At 46.9% G+C, this 15700-nt stretch overlaps 1 protein-coding gene and 1 long non-coding RNA gene across 5 annotated transcripts in view; one reads left to right on the forward strand and one right to left on the reverse strand.

Annotated features, from left to right (window-relative positions):
• The window catches only part of TRIO (trio Rho guanine nucleotide exchange factor), a 412227-nt gene that overhangs the window by 378283 nt on the left and 18244 nt on the right, over positions 1-15700 (reverse strand). The gene's annotated exons all lie outside the window — the stretch shown is intronic.
• LOC112544792 (uncharacterized) overlaps positions 1-15700 on the forward strand; it is a 90319-nt gene that overhangs the window by 74071 nt on the left and 548 nt on the right. Inside the window, exon 2 of the long non-coding RNA XR_003088121.2 lies at positions 13097-13298. This is a non-coding gene — a long non-coding RNA (uncharacterized LOC112544792). The remainder of the gene's footprint in view (positions 1-13096; positions 13299-15700) is intronic.

Below are 15700 nucleotides of genomic sequence, written 5' to 3' on the forward strand. Positions count from 1 at the left end.
AAACAAAATACAGGACTATGTAGCACTTTAAAGACTAACAAGATGGTTTATTAGATGATGAGCTTTCGTGGGCCAGACCCACTTCCTCAGATCAGTATGTGGAAGAAAATTGGCACAACCATATATACCAAAGTGACACAATCAAAAAAAAGTGAACACGTGAAATTGACACATCAAATTTTAGAACAGAGTGGGGGTGAGGGGAGAAGGTAAGTTTCTGTGAGGTAATGACATAGGCACCTTTAGGCCTCTGGGAGAGACCCTGAAACAAGGAAAAGGGCAGTCACCATTCGGCTGGAAGACTGTTGGCGAGCGAAGTCATTTCAAAGAAACCCTTGAATCAACACTTGCTAGATTAAATTTCAGATGCACCTTTTCATTTGATTGTAACCATTCCTAACTTTACCACCTATATGTGAATTTATTTAAAATACCATCTTCTTTTTGTTAATATTAGTTTCTCTCCCCCTCTTCCCCCCACTTCCATTTAAACCAATCTAGTGCTATGTTTAAACTGAACTGGTCCGTAACTCCAGTTAAAGTAAAATCCTCCTGAACAAATCTTACTACCTGAAATGTCCAGGAGAGGGCTGGGCACATTTTTAGGACTGGAGTCACCCTGGAAGTAATAACCCAGGCTGGAGGAAGCTGCAGTGTCACTGACAGGCTGCTGGGCCTGGAGCTGCTGAACAAGAGCTACACTTGTATAAAGACCACTGGTTCTCAAACTGTGGCCTGCAGCCACCTTGCAGGTGTTGCATGGCTCTAGGCTCAGCCCCCGACATCCTCCTGCAGCAGAAGCCAGCACTAGTGCTCCAGCCATGCAGCCCCCATTCCATGAGATTGAAGTGCCAGTGCCGGCTTCCCGCTGGTGTGGGGGGAGAGAGGGAGCTGAACCTTGTTGCAGAATCCAAGCTTGCGGGAGGAAGCAAGAGAATCCATGCAACGCCACTCCCCCTCCACCTTTTGTTTTGGGCATAAAAGTAATATTTTACTTTATTTAAAACAAAGTTTGGTAAACTAACACAATAAAGTTAAAGTGATTAACTGGATTAATTATTTTCATTTTGATTAATAATATTTCCTCTCTTGCCGGTTATATACACCTTATGGACATTAACTAAACTTTTGTGTGTGTAAATGTGTAACTGCTTGAAATTTCTGTGGTTCCACTTTTACAAGGGCAGAAGGGGGAGGCAGGAGGCAGTGCTCACAGGGACCCAGCTTAGAAGCTGGCTCCCTGAAAGCACCGGCTTCTACCTGCTGCCACCCCCACTCCTGCCCTGGATGGGGAGGCCAAAGCCTGAACCCCATTACCCTATGCAAGGGTGTTGGGCAGAGCCAAAACCTGAAGGATTCAACCCAAGGCAGGACATTTATAACCTGTGCTCCAACACCCAGGCCTGAAGCCCTTGGTCTTCAGCTTCAGTTCAGGGTGGTGGGGCTTTGGCTTCGTCTTCGTCCCTGGGCTTCAGTAAGTCTAAACTGGCCTTGGTAACCCATTACAATGGAATGGTTTGCAACTCACAGTTTGAGAACTGCTAGCTTAATGTATTGTCTCAAGTAGGGATGTAAAATTCCATTCAATTGGTTAACCAGTTAAACACGCTGTCTGATTAAACAGTGGGCGGGAGGTTACAGTCGACACCCCCTCCCTGTAGGCTGGAGGCTTCTCCAGCCTGGCCAGTGCTGCCACTGCCCTCAGTAGTCAGGGAGCTGCTCCAGCCCCCATTGGTTAACCTTCACCAGTAAGCCCCACCCATTAAGGGTGAGGCTTACTGGTTAAATATTCACATCCCTATTGGAAAGAGATGAAAAATACCATATATTGTTGGGGATCATTGGGTTGAACTTATTCTTCAGGTTGGGTTCCCTGCTGGGCTCTACAGGATTGGCTTCCCTTTGGAATAGCTTGAATCATCTCAGGGTTTCTGGCTCTCCTGGTGAGATTGAAGAGACTTGATAGTATCAGGGAGTCCTGAGCCTGGTGGGCTGGAGTCAGGCAGGCTGGGGTGGATCCAGCCTATGGGTGGGGAGGGAAGAGAGAAAGAGGGGGAAGGAAGCAGTTCTGTGCCCTGCTGCTTCCCTCATCCTTACCTGGGCAAACAGCAGCATAGGGAAGCACTTCCTGGAGACGCCTCTCCCTCCTCCCCCCGCTGCTCTAATTGTGGCCAATAGCAGCAGTGGGGAGCAGTGCCTGGGAGCACCAGGAGCCATGGAGCTATGTGCATGGAGCTGCACAGGTAAGGGACCCCCATATTGCCAGACTGCTGGACCCTCACTGCAAAGACTCCCACTCCACTCCTGCACCCCTCTTCCTTAGACCACTGCTCAACTCCTGTGCCTTATCTCCTGCCCGTGCCTCCAATCTGCAGCCCACTCCTGCACCCTTATCATCCTCCCTCTAACATTCTCCATCCTTGGGCGGGCGGAATTTTCTTTTGTGCAGGACAAAATTTCTTATGTGCAACACAAATACTGAGCTAGTGTGTGGATGTGCACCACCAGTACAAACAAAAAACCTAGATTAAAATACATATTTATAACCGTCTGTAGGTGTGGAAGAAAATATATTAAAACAAGGGATAGTTAACAAGGAGCAATACTTACTATGTTTATTTATTATGAAATCAAATAAAAAGAAAATTAACACACCCCTGGAGTACATGTATTATCAATCTAACAACTCATGCCAGTAAACACACCAAAATGCATATCATCCACACATAGCTCAGTACTGGTGTTGCACATTAGAAATTTCGTCCTGCTCAAAAGATGGTGAACAAATCTATGAATCAACTAGAAATAGGCATGCTCTCCTTGCAAATATTAATACAATATTTACTGACACTGGAAAGCAGAGTAAAGGGCATTCACTCAGGCTTATACAGTTTCTCTGGGCAGTGTTTAGGGTCCGTGCTATACAAGAATAAGTCCAACAGAGACCTCTAAAAACTGACACAAGTTCTCCTGGTTTGAAACTTTCACCTTGTGTGAGTCACCAACTCAAGTAGAAGCCCCAGCACAAATTAACACCTGGCTTCAGGGTTGTAGACAGATCCATGTTTCAAAGAGTTTGCAAATAAGATTTCATTCTACAAAACAATTAGCATCACACCTCGTACTTGCTACTTCTGACTCATAAGAGCCAGAACTCTACCACAAAGCAAAGATCTTCCCCACAAGTTGAATCTGGTGCAGAGCCTGGGGGTTTCCTCCAACCCTCCACTTCCTCAAGGGAAGCCAGCATTAGCATTCTAATCTTGCGGGCAGAGGAGGAGCCCTCCCCCACACTGAGAGGACATGGATGGCACATATAGTTAGTGCCCAACATGTCCTGCTCCATATAAAGTAAGATAAATTAACAGTGTTCCAGTTCTATTTTATTAGCTAATGTCATGGCCATTGCCCAGCCAAAACTGAGTCAATAGTTAGGCAAAACCATCTAATGCTAAATATATAAAACTTTTAAGGACAGCCTGCTAGCTTAATCTCACTACTGTTGACAAAGCATGATTTAGTTTTTAGCCACAATAACTGAAAAATAGATAATACCTATTCACATGAGGCATATGTCCCGCGGCCCGCGTGCTCTGCTCTGCCGCTTTGCTCGGCGTCTCTCAGGTCAGCAGACCAGGGAGACGGAGCAAAGCCGTGGAGGACTTGGGCGGTCCCGCCACCCCCGTCTCCCTGGTCTTCTGGGGGAGGAGGGGTGCAGCTAGTGCCCCCCCCAGCAGACCAGGCTTTTCTTGCCTACCCCTGGGGTAGAGCAGCTGGGGGCTGCCGGGTTGGTCCTGCAGCGCCGCTCCGGACCAACCCGGCAGCACCCCAGCTGCTCTGCCCCAGGCGTCCTGATTCAGCCGCTGCTGGTCAGTTTCAGCAGTGGCTGAATCAGGACGCCTGGGGCAGAGCAGCTGGGGTGCTGCTGGGTTGCTCCAGTAGCACCGAGGAGCCGCGCTACTGGAGCAACCCAGCAGCACCCCAGTTGCTCTGCCCCAGGTGTCCCCAAGTCTGCCGCTGCTGAAACTGACCAGGGGCTGACTACAGGAAGCCCGAGGCAGAGTTGCTCTGCCCCAGGCTTCCTGGAATCAGCCACTGATCAGTTTCAGCAGCAGCTGACTTGTGGACGCCTGGGTTTCTTAAGTTGAATCTGTATGTAAGTCAGAACTGGCATCCAGATTCAGCCGCGGTTGAAAGTGATCAGTTTCAGCAGCGGCTGACGCCAGTTCCTACTTACATACAGATTCAACTTAAGAATAAACCTACAGTCCCTATCTTGTACGTAACCCGGGGACTGCCTGTAGATGGAAATTCCACTGACTACTCCATTAGCTGATTACATGCAATTAAACATCTCTGTTATCAGTTACTAGTTGAGTCACTGCTTGTGTAACAGTGTAAAACCTTTCTATTGGTGGGTCACCAAAAGCCATTTGTCACTCACAGTGGAAATCCATGCTTTCAAAGTTACTCCTTACAGAACACTGTAGCAAAAAATAAAAAATTCTGTGTACAATAACTTTCAGTTACACAAGTAATAATAGGTTATTCGGTTGGACTCACGTAAAAAAACTGACTCTACATTAAGGTAATGCATACATCCTCATCATAACATTCAAACAAAATGAAGCAAATAATGTATACAAAGGCCCTATGTTTGTTTCTCTACCATCACTGCACATCCAGTAATATAACCCTGTTTACAACTGTGAAGCTAATCTACTATATAGACTGGGTCAAAGAAAACACTGATTGGGAGTTGGCCTCATCCATGTTAAAAATACAAACCCCACATGCCAAACCTACCACTTTAAGTAGTTGCCAGACATATGCATTTTGATGCTATTGAAGGAAAGGAAGCCACACTGAGGAAGCCACAATTGAAATGCTTCCCAAAGGAAGGCTGCAATCATGGAAACATATTTTTCCCATTTAAATTCTAAAATTGTCAGCACCACCAGAACAAATAGAAACACAAGGTTTTCCTGTTAGAAATACATCCTTACTTTTCCATTTTCAGCACCTGCACCGGCCAGCTGAAATGACAAGTCCACTGTTTAAGACCAAATCAAAAATTAATTTTCATCCTAATAACATATCTTCAGTTTAACCTCTTTCCTTAAGTCATTCACAGAATTTTAGGGACTTCCCAGCTATTGTGGTAAACTTTTGATAAAAAGGGAACTGGTCTCTGGAAATAACACCAATTTTCCCCAATTCTGAATATTTAATCAGTATCAGAGTATGGTATAAGTCTTCGTACTTAAGAAATTAGAGAAATGCCACAAAGAATGAAGCAATTTAGCAAATCAACTTTCAGAAAGGCCATACGTAAGTATTTCTTGTTAGACAAGATTTTAAAAGCAAAGCCACTCTGTCCTTTTGAAAAAAAAAAGTCAAGTTTTAAAACAGTGACACTGATTATCTCTCTTAAAAAACAAAAAGAACAGTGAAGCTTTTTAAATAGCAGCAGCAAAGCAAATAAGCAATTATTGATTCAAATGAATATGCCAAAAATTTTCACCCACTCAGAACAAGGGAAGTTAAGAGACTTTTCACGGCATTGTTTATTAGCACAAAGGGCCTCTCAAGCTTTTATAAGTTGGAAGACTAGTCAGATACCAAGTGCTGACAAACACTGATTCACTCTCCAGTCACACTTAAGTCATGTATGAAATGAGCAATTTAGTCATCTAAGAACGACAGGGGGGAGGGGGAGAGGATGAGGAGGGGGGAAGTTTGTCTGTTTTAAACAGAACTCTATTTAGAATTAGAGAGTATCCTTCTGATTCACCACCATCCCTTATTACCAGTCATGTTGGCCAGCCCTCAGTGACTTTACTTTTCCAGCAGTAAAAGAAACAGGATTCCCTTTCCTGACCTAGAAGTTCAGCACAAGACAGAGTGAATGTCACTGAGCTGAGAGTTCATTACAGCTTGGAAGCTTGAAAACCCACTCATTAATTTTTTAGACCATTTAAAGTTGATCTGCAAAAGCTGAAGTCCACTGTGACATACAATCTCAGTCTAACAAGCTCATGTACCTTGAGACACTGGGAAGCCAGACATTAAGACACTGTTTACTTGTGCACTGAGACTAAGCTATACTATTTAAATGACTGATGCTCCCTGCAGGTACCCAGGTTTGAGAGGCATCCTGCTACCTTTAGCATGGAAGAACCACATCTTTATCTGCCAGGGGACAGCTCCTGAAGGACTCCCTCTTGTCTCTTCCCCTCCCCCCTCCCAGCTCTTCTTTTCCTCTGCATGTATAACAATATATTCCAATCACTGAATCCTCCCAAGAGTCCCCTAATGTGTCCAAACCCTTATTTACCCTACACTCACAGAATCATTATCAAACCTATTATTTCCAAATGAGACGTACACCACAACTTACTAATTCACCTTAGAACATAGCTCTACTGAACACAGAGCCTTTTTATTTGCTTTCTCTAGAAAAGAAACTAAGTTAATTTAACAAACAACAGAGAGATTCATATGACAGCAAACAAAAATACTGGGAGCAAACTGCTATATATAAAATAACATTATAACATATATTCTAAAGCCGTGGTCACCAAATAGTCTATCGAGATCGAGGGCTCGACCAGTCGATCACGAGGAATTCGGGCCCCCCTTTATTTCCCCCTACCCCCGAGAAGCCCCACTACCTACCTCCAGTGAAAATGGAGGTAGTGCCGGCTTCCTGCCGGGTGGATAGAAGTCCTGCGGCAGCGTGCACTTCCGGGGGTTCTGGAAGTGCGTTGGCTGCTCCAGTCCCTCAGGTCTGTGACATGCTGGAACTTGCTGGTGGGGGAGGGGAGCAGGAGTCTCTAGAGGAGGCACGCACCGGGCCTTCCCTGTGCCGAGGGAAGGGGGAGTTGGCCCTCTGGGGCGGTGGAGGGGGGGAGAGCCCTGGGAGGAGGCTGGTGCAGGGGACTCCCTGCCCCCACTGGCACCCTGTCCCCTGCTGCAGAACCCTGCCCCCACCCCGGCACCCTGTCCCCTGTTCCCACTAGTACCCTGTCCCGCTACAGAACCCTGTCCCCTCTCCCCTGCTTCAGAACCCTGTCCCCACCCCGGCACCCTGTCCCCTGCTCCCACTGGTCCCCTCTCCCCCGTGCTCTGCTGCAGAACCCTGCCCCCCACCCCAGCACTCTGTCCCCTGCCCCAGTACCATGTTCCCTGCTCCCACCAGCACAGTTGGGGCCACATTAGTGAGGCTTGGGGGGGGGGGGAAGAGGGGGTTTCAGATGAGGGTAGGTTTTTTTTTTTTTGGCATCTCCCTTGTGTGGCCCCAACTGACTTTTCTGTGGATCAATGACCCCCTGACCCAAAACAGGTTCCCTGCCCTTCTCATAAATAAAGACAATGCAGAAACTTTGTGTGTTTCACATAGTATTTTATTTAAAAATGAAGCCTGGCCAACAAAGCGCTAATTGGGGCCAAGCCCCCATCTGGCCACAGCATCATAACACTCCTGCACACACACACCCCTGACCCTAGATCTGAGTCTATCATACACCAGAACCCCCTACCCTGAGCCCCTCACATACCCCAACCCAAATGCCTGCACCCTCACAGCCACAAGCCTGTGGCTTGCTTAGTACCGCAACACTCCATCTGACCCCAACAATCCCCAGCCTGGAGCCCCCTCCTCAAGCCAGCATCCCCTTCTCCACCTCCTCCTGCATCCAAATTTCCTCCCAGAGCTTGCACCACTCACCCCTTCCCATACCCAAATCCCTCATTCCCACCCCAGAGCCCACATAGCCTGTCTCAAGCCAGTGAGGGTACGGCTAGACTGCAGGAGTTTTTCCAGGATTCCAGAAATATCCTGAAAAAACACTTCCGCATCCAGGGATGCATTTGTTGTTCTGCTTTTTTTAGTGGAAGAGCAAACATGCTCTTTTGGTAATCTCTATATTCCTCATTCCACGAGGAATAAGGGGGATTCCAAAAGAAGGGGTTTTTCTAATATTTGGTCCAGTCTAGACAGGCCAAATGTTGGAAAAACCTCTTCCTACATAAGAATTGGGAAAAAAAGTGGCAGTGTAGAGTGTATAAGGGCTGGGGATAGGAAGTGATGGAGAGAAGGAGAATAGAGAGGGCAGAGCTTCAAAGAAGGGATGGGGTCTTGGGGGAAGGATGGGGTGGTAGATCTTTGCTTGTTCTGAGATTAAAAAATTGATCTTGGGTGTAAAAAGGTTGGAGATCACTGTTCTAAAGCCTAAACTCAACCTGATGTACTCTTGCATAGTAAGGTACTGCTTACTCGAAAGTCCACCTCTCTGTTGAGATGCTGAGACATATCTTTCAAGAGAAAAGCCCACTGGCAATTTGCTTCCTTAATGAAAGATGCTTCAGAAGGTAGCCGAGTTAGTCTGTTACAGAAAAACAACAACAAATGAACTGGTAATCTACATGTTTTGTTAGTCTATAAAGTGCTACCAGACCATTTGTTGTTGTTTTTTTAATGAAAGATGTCAGAGCATTTCTCTGCACCACCAGATATTCCAGATCAGTCCTTTATTCTTCATATGTAAAAAGAAGGGTTCCACCTATTACTGCTTACCTCTTCCCACTAGCCTGCCTTCTGACATCTCTAAGTTTTCATTAGCATTCAACTCGGTATGCCAAACAGACTTTTATTGTCAGACACACAATTCATAACAGTAAGCTAGGGAGTCTGTACGGGAGTGTGTTGAAACGAAGTGATTAAAAACATAATTTGCATTAGACACACACATCCCACTCCTCACATATATTTTGCAAATATTATGACTACAAGTGTGACATAGGCTTTCAGCAGAAATTTTACAGGACACTAACTAGAAAATAAATACCAGACACCAAGGATCCCTGTAACCTATATGCTCCATCTGTTGGCACCAACAAGCCCTTCGCACAGGCCTAAATGTGTTGATGTCAGTAAGTCACCATGACATTGTTTAGGCCAAATGCTGGTTACTTCCACTCCCCATCAAGGTCCCTCAAATCTAGTTTGCGTATCATGCTGTTTCTTCAGTTTATAACAAACAATCAAACCTCTGCCAACCTAAGACAAGCACTAAACCATCTGCAGTCAACTTCAGGTATACAATGTGTTAAAGTGTACAGGGCTGGATTAATGCAGGAGCTTTAGGGGCTGCAGGGCCCAAGTAAAAATAAATCTCAGGGTTGCTAAAAATCCAGCAGTGCAATAGGGCTCCAGCATAGGTTGCCTGTATGTCAGGGCTCTACACTGCTCACTGAAGCAGTCAACTGTTGACATGTCTCTGGGGGCAGGGAGGGAAGAGAAGAGACTCCATGCACAACTCTGCCACCAGCACTGTCTCCACTGGGGCACGCAAAGACATGCCAGCAGCCAAACGCTTCTGGGAATGGCATGGAGCCATGGCATTCAGACAGTCTGCCTGAGCCTTGTTGTGCCGCCAGCTGGGAGCCGCCTTCGGTAAGCACCTCCTGATTACACACCTCACACTCTTCCTGCACTCCAGCCCCTTGCTCCAGGACAGAATTCCCTCTTACCTTAATCTCCGCCACTGCCGCTTTGCTCCCGGTGCCTCTGGTCTGCTGGGGGGGGGGGGGGGCGCAGCTAGTGGTCCCCCCCTCCCCCCAGCAGACCAGGGAGACGTGGAGCAAAGCCCCGGGCCTGTGGTAGAGCAGGTGGGGCGCTGCTGGTTGGTCCCGCAGCACCGCTCCTTGGTGCTACTGGACCAACCCAGCAGGACCCCAGCTGCTCTGCCCCAGGCGTCCCCAAGTCAGCCGCTGCTGAAACTGACCAGTGGCTGACTACAGGAAGCCCCTGCCCCGGGCTTCCTGGAATCAGCCGCTGATCAGTTTCAGCAGCGGCTGAATCTGGATGCCAGTTCTGACTTACATACAGATTCAACTTAAGAACAAACCTACAGTCCCTATCTTGTACGTAACCCGGGGACTGCCTGTACTGAGCAGTAAACACATTTGACCTTGGTCTCAGCCATAAAAGTGGTAAGAATGGCGCTAAACCAGGTATATGCACACCTGGCAAACAACTGTAGTATAAGATCACTGGGAGTCCCACCCCTCTGAGTTTCACCAGAAACCTAAACCTCAAAGGGTGTCCTGAATCCCCCTAGCTGGAGCTAGGTCCACTGCGGCCAGGTGCGTGGTAACTGGAACGCGACTCCCCGCAGACCTAATCGGGAGTAAGCATTTCCAAGTGCCTGTTACTCTTATATGCATTGCTTTGCCTATGCTGATTGTTGTATTGCCTTGCAGTAGCTATGTAACCATCTGGCAATATTAAGACTATAACAGTAGTGAGATTAATAAAAGCAACTATCACTAATCGACTCTGTCTTGAAGCAAATCCACAACCCTGTGGCTTGACACCCTGGCCCACAGAAGAGTTTATTTGGCCCTGAAAGTATACCTTGCTTAAATAGCTTTGTGCCAGAGTTGGTTCTACGGCAGGCCTAGGCAAAACACCCTCCATGGGCTAGATCCAGCCCACCAAGCCACCAGATAGCCTGTGGACACAGCAAGGAGCCTCAGGCAGATTCCCTGCTTGCCCCACCACCACTCAAAAAAGCAGCTGCCCTGGCCATTTTTCTTTCACAGCTGTGAGTCTAGGGGAGGGAAGAGTGGTGCTTCACACACTGCTTCCACCCCCCAGCAGAATCCCATTGGCCAGTTTCCAGCAAAGCACCCTTCCCGCCCCTCCACTGAGGCTCACAGATGTTCAAAAACCGCATGGCCAATGCGAGGGTGAGGCAGGGCAGGCAGGGAGTCTGCTGAAGGAGTCAAGCAGGTAAGTCTCCCAGCCAGAGCCTGCCTCTAGCACCCCAACCCTTTGCCCCCTTACCCCACATAACCCAAACCCTCTATCCTCTTCCTTTACCTCAATCCCTGCCCCAGGTCATAGCCCCCTCCTGTCTTAGGTAACAACCCAAACTGCTCCACCCCCTCCTGCATCCTAGTCCCCTTCCCCAGGTCACAACTACCTCCTTCACCCCTACTACCTCCCAGACCTTACACTCTCCTGCACCCCAATCCCTTTACTGCAAGCTTTCTTCAGCACACAACCTCCATCTCAGACCCCGCATCTCTTCCATTAATATGGAATAGTGCAGCTCTTGACTGCTTTCCAAATTCTGAGAGTGCCCATCCCCATCAAAAATTATTGCACACCCCTGTTCTAGGGTCAGATGAGCACAGCCATCACCCAGGATGCCACTGAAGCACTATTGTACTGCTTTGTCACTCCGCTTTTTCTTCTGAATCACGCTGATTGCCCAGCTATCTGATTTTTTTGCTCAGCTACTCAACAGTAGGAGTGGAGGTTGGGAGCTCGTGCTCAAAATGTCTTCTAGACCAACTGTCAAAACTGCTAGGGATGCTCCTGCAGACCGATGCCAGTCTTTAGACACCATTTTCAGGTATCAAAATTTCATCCATCCAAAGATGATTTGATCAATCCGGCCCACTAATCATTTTGGTCACCCTCCGCTAGACCTTCTCCAATGCGTCCACATCCTTTCTATAGTGGGGGGGCCCAGAACTGGACATAATACACCAGAGCCGAATAAAGGGGAATAATCACTTCTCTGGTTCTGCTGGCAATGCTCCTCCTAATGCACCCTAATATGCCAATAGCCTTCTTGGCTACAAGGGCACACTGTTGACTCATATCCAGCTTCTCATCCATTTATCCGTGTGTCCCGGCTATTGACAAAGAAAGCACGTGCAGGTTTGGATGTGTTTGTGTGTTTCTACTACACACAGCTGAAAAATGTCATTTTCATTCAACCAGTTTTCTATAGGGTTAGCTTTCCTATGAAGGATTTTTTTTATTTCCTCACCATCAATTTTACTTGACATCACTGCTTTGTGTTCAATAATTTCAATTACACAGCACTAGGCCATTCTTTCCAAGTGTTTGACATTCTGCTATACACATGATGTCATGTTAATTTGTTAAAACTCAGTGGTTTGATTATCCATTATAGAGCATATTTCTATCACACCATTTTAATGTCTGAGCAGCATTTTCTGTCAAGATGGGACGAAAATGTGGGCCTCCGTTCAGCTCAACGCAGCTATATATTTCATCACATGCTCCTCATATTTCCACAAAACCATTGTCAATCATTTGGGTTACTTTTTTAACTATTAAAGTCCAAAGTAGAGATGTTAGAAATCGTTTATTTTAGTAATTGTGTAGCCACAACAATTCCTAGTGCTTACACAGTTACTAAAATGCTCCCCCTAGGGGCAGGGCCAGCAGCCAGGGCACTCTCGGCTCCACTCCCAGGGAACCTGTGGCCACCCTGTGTGGCTGCCTCTGTATCAGAAACTGAAAGACATACAGCAAACAAGGAAAGCATCTTCAAGATGAAAAAGAATGGCCCGCAGGTAAGGCAGCTGAAACGTTCGCCTAAAAAATGGAACTCGGTGCCTGTCCCTGCGATGCTAGACAAGTCACTTAAAATGTTCACAGAAGGCCATTTGGTGAGCCTCATCTGTTGGGGACCCAACTTGAGTCAATTGTGTCTTATCTGCATAACAGCTGACAGCATGTAGTAGAATTCAATGGGAGCTGTGTTCCTATATGCAGTGTTACAAAATGCCATATATTCTGAAAATTAAGGTTCCAAGGTTTTCAAGTCGGGCATTCAAAGCTAGCTCCAACTTTTGACAAGTTTGGCCTTATTCTGTGTTTCAGGTGCCCAGCTATAAAATGGGGGAAACTTCACATTCACTGCACTTATGTGAGATAGAATGCATTAAGGTTTATGAAACATCTGGATAGGATCATGAGCACACCATACAAAAGTCAAAAAACAAATTAATATTGTATTTAGTTCAGTATTTGGAAGGGGTGCTGTAAATACTGACAGACAGCAATTGTTGACAGAAAAAAATGAATAAATACCCAACAAACTCAGTCTGTCCTGTGCACTAGAAGGGGGTCCTATGAAACTAAGTTTGTAATCCAGTAATTGAAGACATATGCACAAGGGCCCAAATTAAGGCTTTTACAGAATTGAGTACTTGGGACTTGGAAGATGTAATATTTTCATGTCTTTTTTTTTTAAATTAAAAATAGGCATAAAAAAGGAGTATTTCATCGTGTAGAACCACAGTACCCTGACATGGTGTTATTAGGAGAGAACTTTACATCCACATTGTCCTCTACCGCTTAAGCTAACAACCTGGTTGTGGGAGAAAGCTAACTTGAATTGATGTTCACCAGACAGAGATGAGCCACTTAGCAAACAGGTTTCAAAGCTACCTATGGAACAATCAAGGTTTGTTAATACTAAGGAATAATGAATGGGTTTAAGCCGAGGTTCTGCAGTCAAGTGTGGTTATGATTTACATTTTTTCTGCATCTCACCCCACTCCCACTTTTATCCCTTTGTGCTCTTTTTCTTACCCTCTCCAAATCCTGACCCTGGCCTCTCCTCCATCCTCCCCACATCCTTGTACCCTCCTGCTCTAGCTCCCATAACACATCATTTCACCCAACTCATGCTGCTGCTTCTTCCTCTTCACTTCCAGAGGGTTGTGGGGGGAGAGAAGGAGGGAAGGGAAGGGAAGGAGGCAGAGGGGAGAGTGAACAAGCAACCAAGGCTGAACTAATTTAGCTGCTAAAGGCCAACTAGTCTAGAATATGTGCAATATGGATTTTTTTGAGAGACTCATGGCTTAACTGAAAGAGAGAAGCAAGTGGCACCTAAAGATACATCCCTGTACAAGAAACTCAGAATGGGCAAAGTTTATTTTTCTTAAACCTCATTCTCTTTAATGGCTGAACTATTTTAATTCAATCATTCAAAATCAAGTCAGCTGCAGGCAAAAACCTAGCGTGGATTCTTTTCCTGGTCTAACACTTAAGGGTAACAAGCAAATAAAAATGAGTGTTATAAAGGAATGTACAGACATCACTACTTGCACTACTTATAATGAAGAGTTTTAAATAGAACGTTTTACAAGCTAAACTGCACGTATGCTCTTCTGTTTTCTGTGACCCATGCAGGACGCCACTTGAACTTGAAATTGGCAGTGGGAACTTTTGCTATATTTAGGAACAAAAGTAACATGCAAGGTTTGTTTGGGTAACACTGCAGGAGCACAGAAACAGTTTTCAAAAGCTTCCAGCAGACAGTCAAGAAAACAGAGCAGGATAACAGCACTGAGCCATGATGTAAGCTCTCTACAAAGCAACAAATTAGACTCTAGTCTTTTAACATCAACTGCTCCATGATAAGCAACAGACACTCAATCCTATACAGGCAGTCCCCGGGTTACGTACAAGATAGGGACTGTAGGTTTGTTCTTAAGTTGAATCTGTATGTAAGTCGGAACTGGCATCCAGATTCAGCCGCTGCTGAAACTGATCAGTTTCAACAGTGGCTGACTCTGGACACCAGTTCCGACTTACATACAGATTCAACTTAAGAACCCCAGGCGTCCCCAAGTCAGCTGCTGCTGAAACTGATCAGCGGCTGATTCCAGGAAGCCCAGGGCAGAGCAACTCTGCCTCGGGCTTCCTGTAGTCAGTCACTAGTCAGTTTCAGCAGCGGCTGAATCAGGACTCCTGGGGCAGAGCAGCTGGGGTGCTGCCGGGTTGGTCCAGTAGCACCAAGGAGCGGTGCTGCAGGACCAACCGGCAGCGTCCCACCTGCTCTACCACAGGCCCCGGGCTTTGCTCCACGTCTCCCTGGTCTGCTGGGGGGGGGCACTAGCTGCGTCCCCCCCCAGCAGACCAGGGAGACGCGGAGCAAAGCGGCGGAGGACCCGGGCCGGACCGCGGCGCTTCCAGATCAGCTGGAAGCGCCGCGGGTCTGGCCCCGGGTCCTCCACTGCTTTGCTCAGCATCTCCCTGGTCTGCAGAACAGGGAGAAGCTGAGCAAAGCGGCGGAGGACCCGGGCCAGACCCGCGGCGCTTCCAGATCAGCGCTGCGGGTCTGGCCTGGGTCCTCCGCCGCTTTGTTCCGCGTCTCCCTAGTCTGCTGGCTCCCCCAGCAGACCAGGGAGACGGGGAGCAGCTCCAGTCCTCCGGGGCGAGAAAATCCCCGTTCGTAACTGCGGATCTGACGTAAGTCAGATCCGCGTAACTCGGGGACTGCCTGTACAAGAAATCTCCCAACAGGAAATCTCCCCTTCAGTCCCAAGGCACATATTAGCTAGAATTTTCAAATAATATTTAAGTTTCAAGCTATTTAAGAACTCTCCTCACGTTTATATAAGCAAACAATTTCTGCTAGTCATTTTTAATGAACAAATTTCAGTTTTAGCACTGTTTCCCCTCTCAGATGATTGTTAAATACTAGGGATGTTAAGTATTAATTAATTAACTAATTCAGTAGTTGATGGAAATTCCATCGACTACTCAATCAGCCAATGGGGGGAGGGTGCACACCCACAGGTTTTTACAACATTTTAAGTGCAGGGCCCCAGCAGGTTTAGCTTCCGGAGATGGCATGAGCTGGGACTGAATAATCCCATCTTGTGCCACCCCCACGATCCCAGCGGCTCTACCTCCCCTATTTCCCTCCCCCACACTCCAGAGATGGTGCTGGGGGAGTTTAAAAAAAAAAAAAACAGCTTTTAAGTTGGCTTCCCCCAGTACTGGCTCCTGCTTTCCTCCCCCCTTGCTGCCTCTGATAGAGAGGCAGTAGGGGAAAGCAACTAGTCGCTTACATCC

Source organism: Pelodiscus sinensis, chromosome 2, assembly GCF_049634645.1.
Source record: "Pelodiscus sinensis isolate JC-2024 chromosome 2, ASM4963464v1, whole genome shotgun sequence".
NCBI classification, from domain to species: Eukaryota; Metazoa; Chordata; order Testudines; family Trionychidae; genus Pelodiscus; species Pelodiscus sinensis.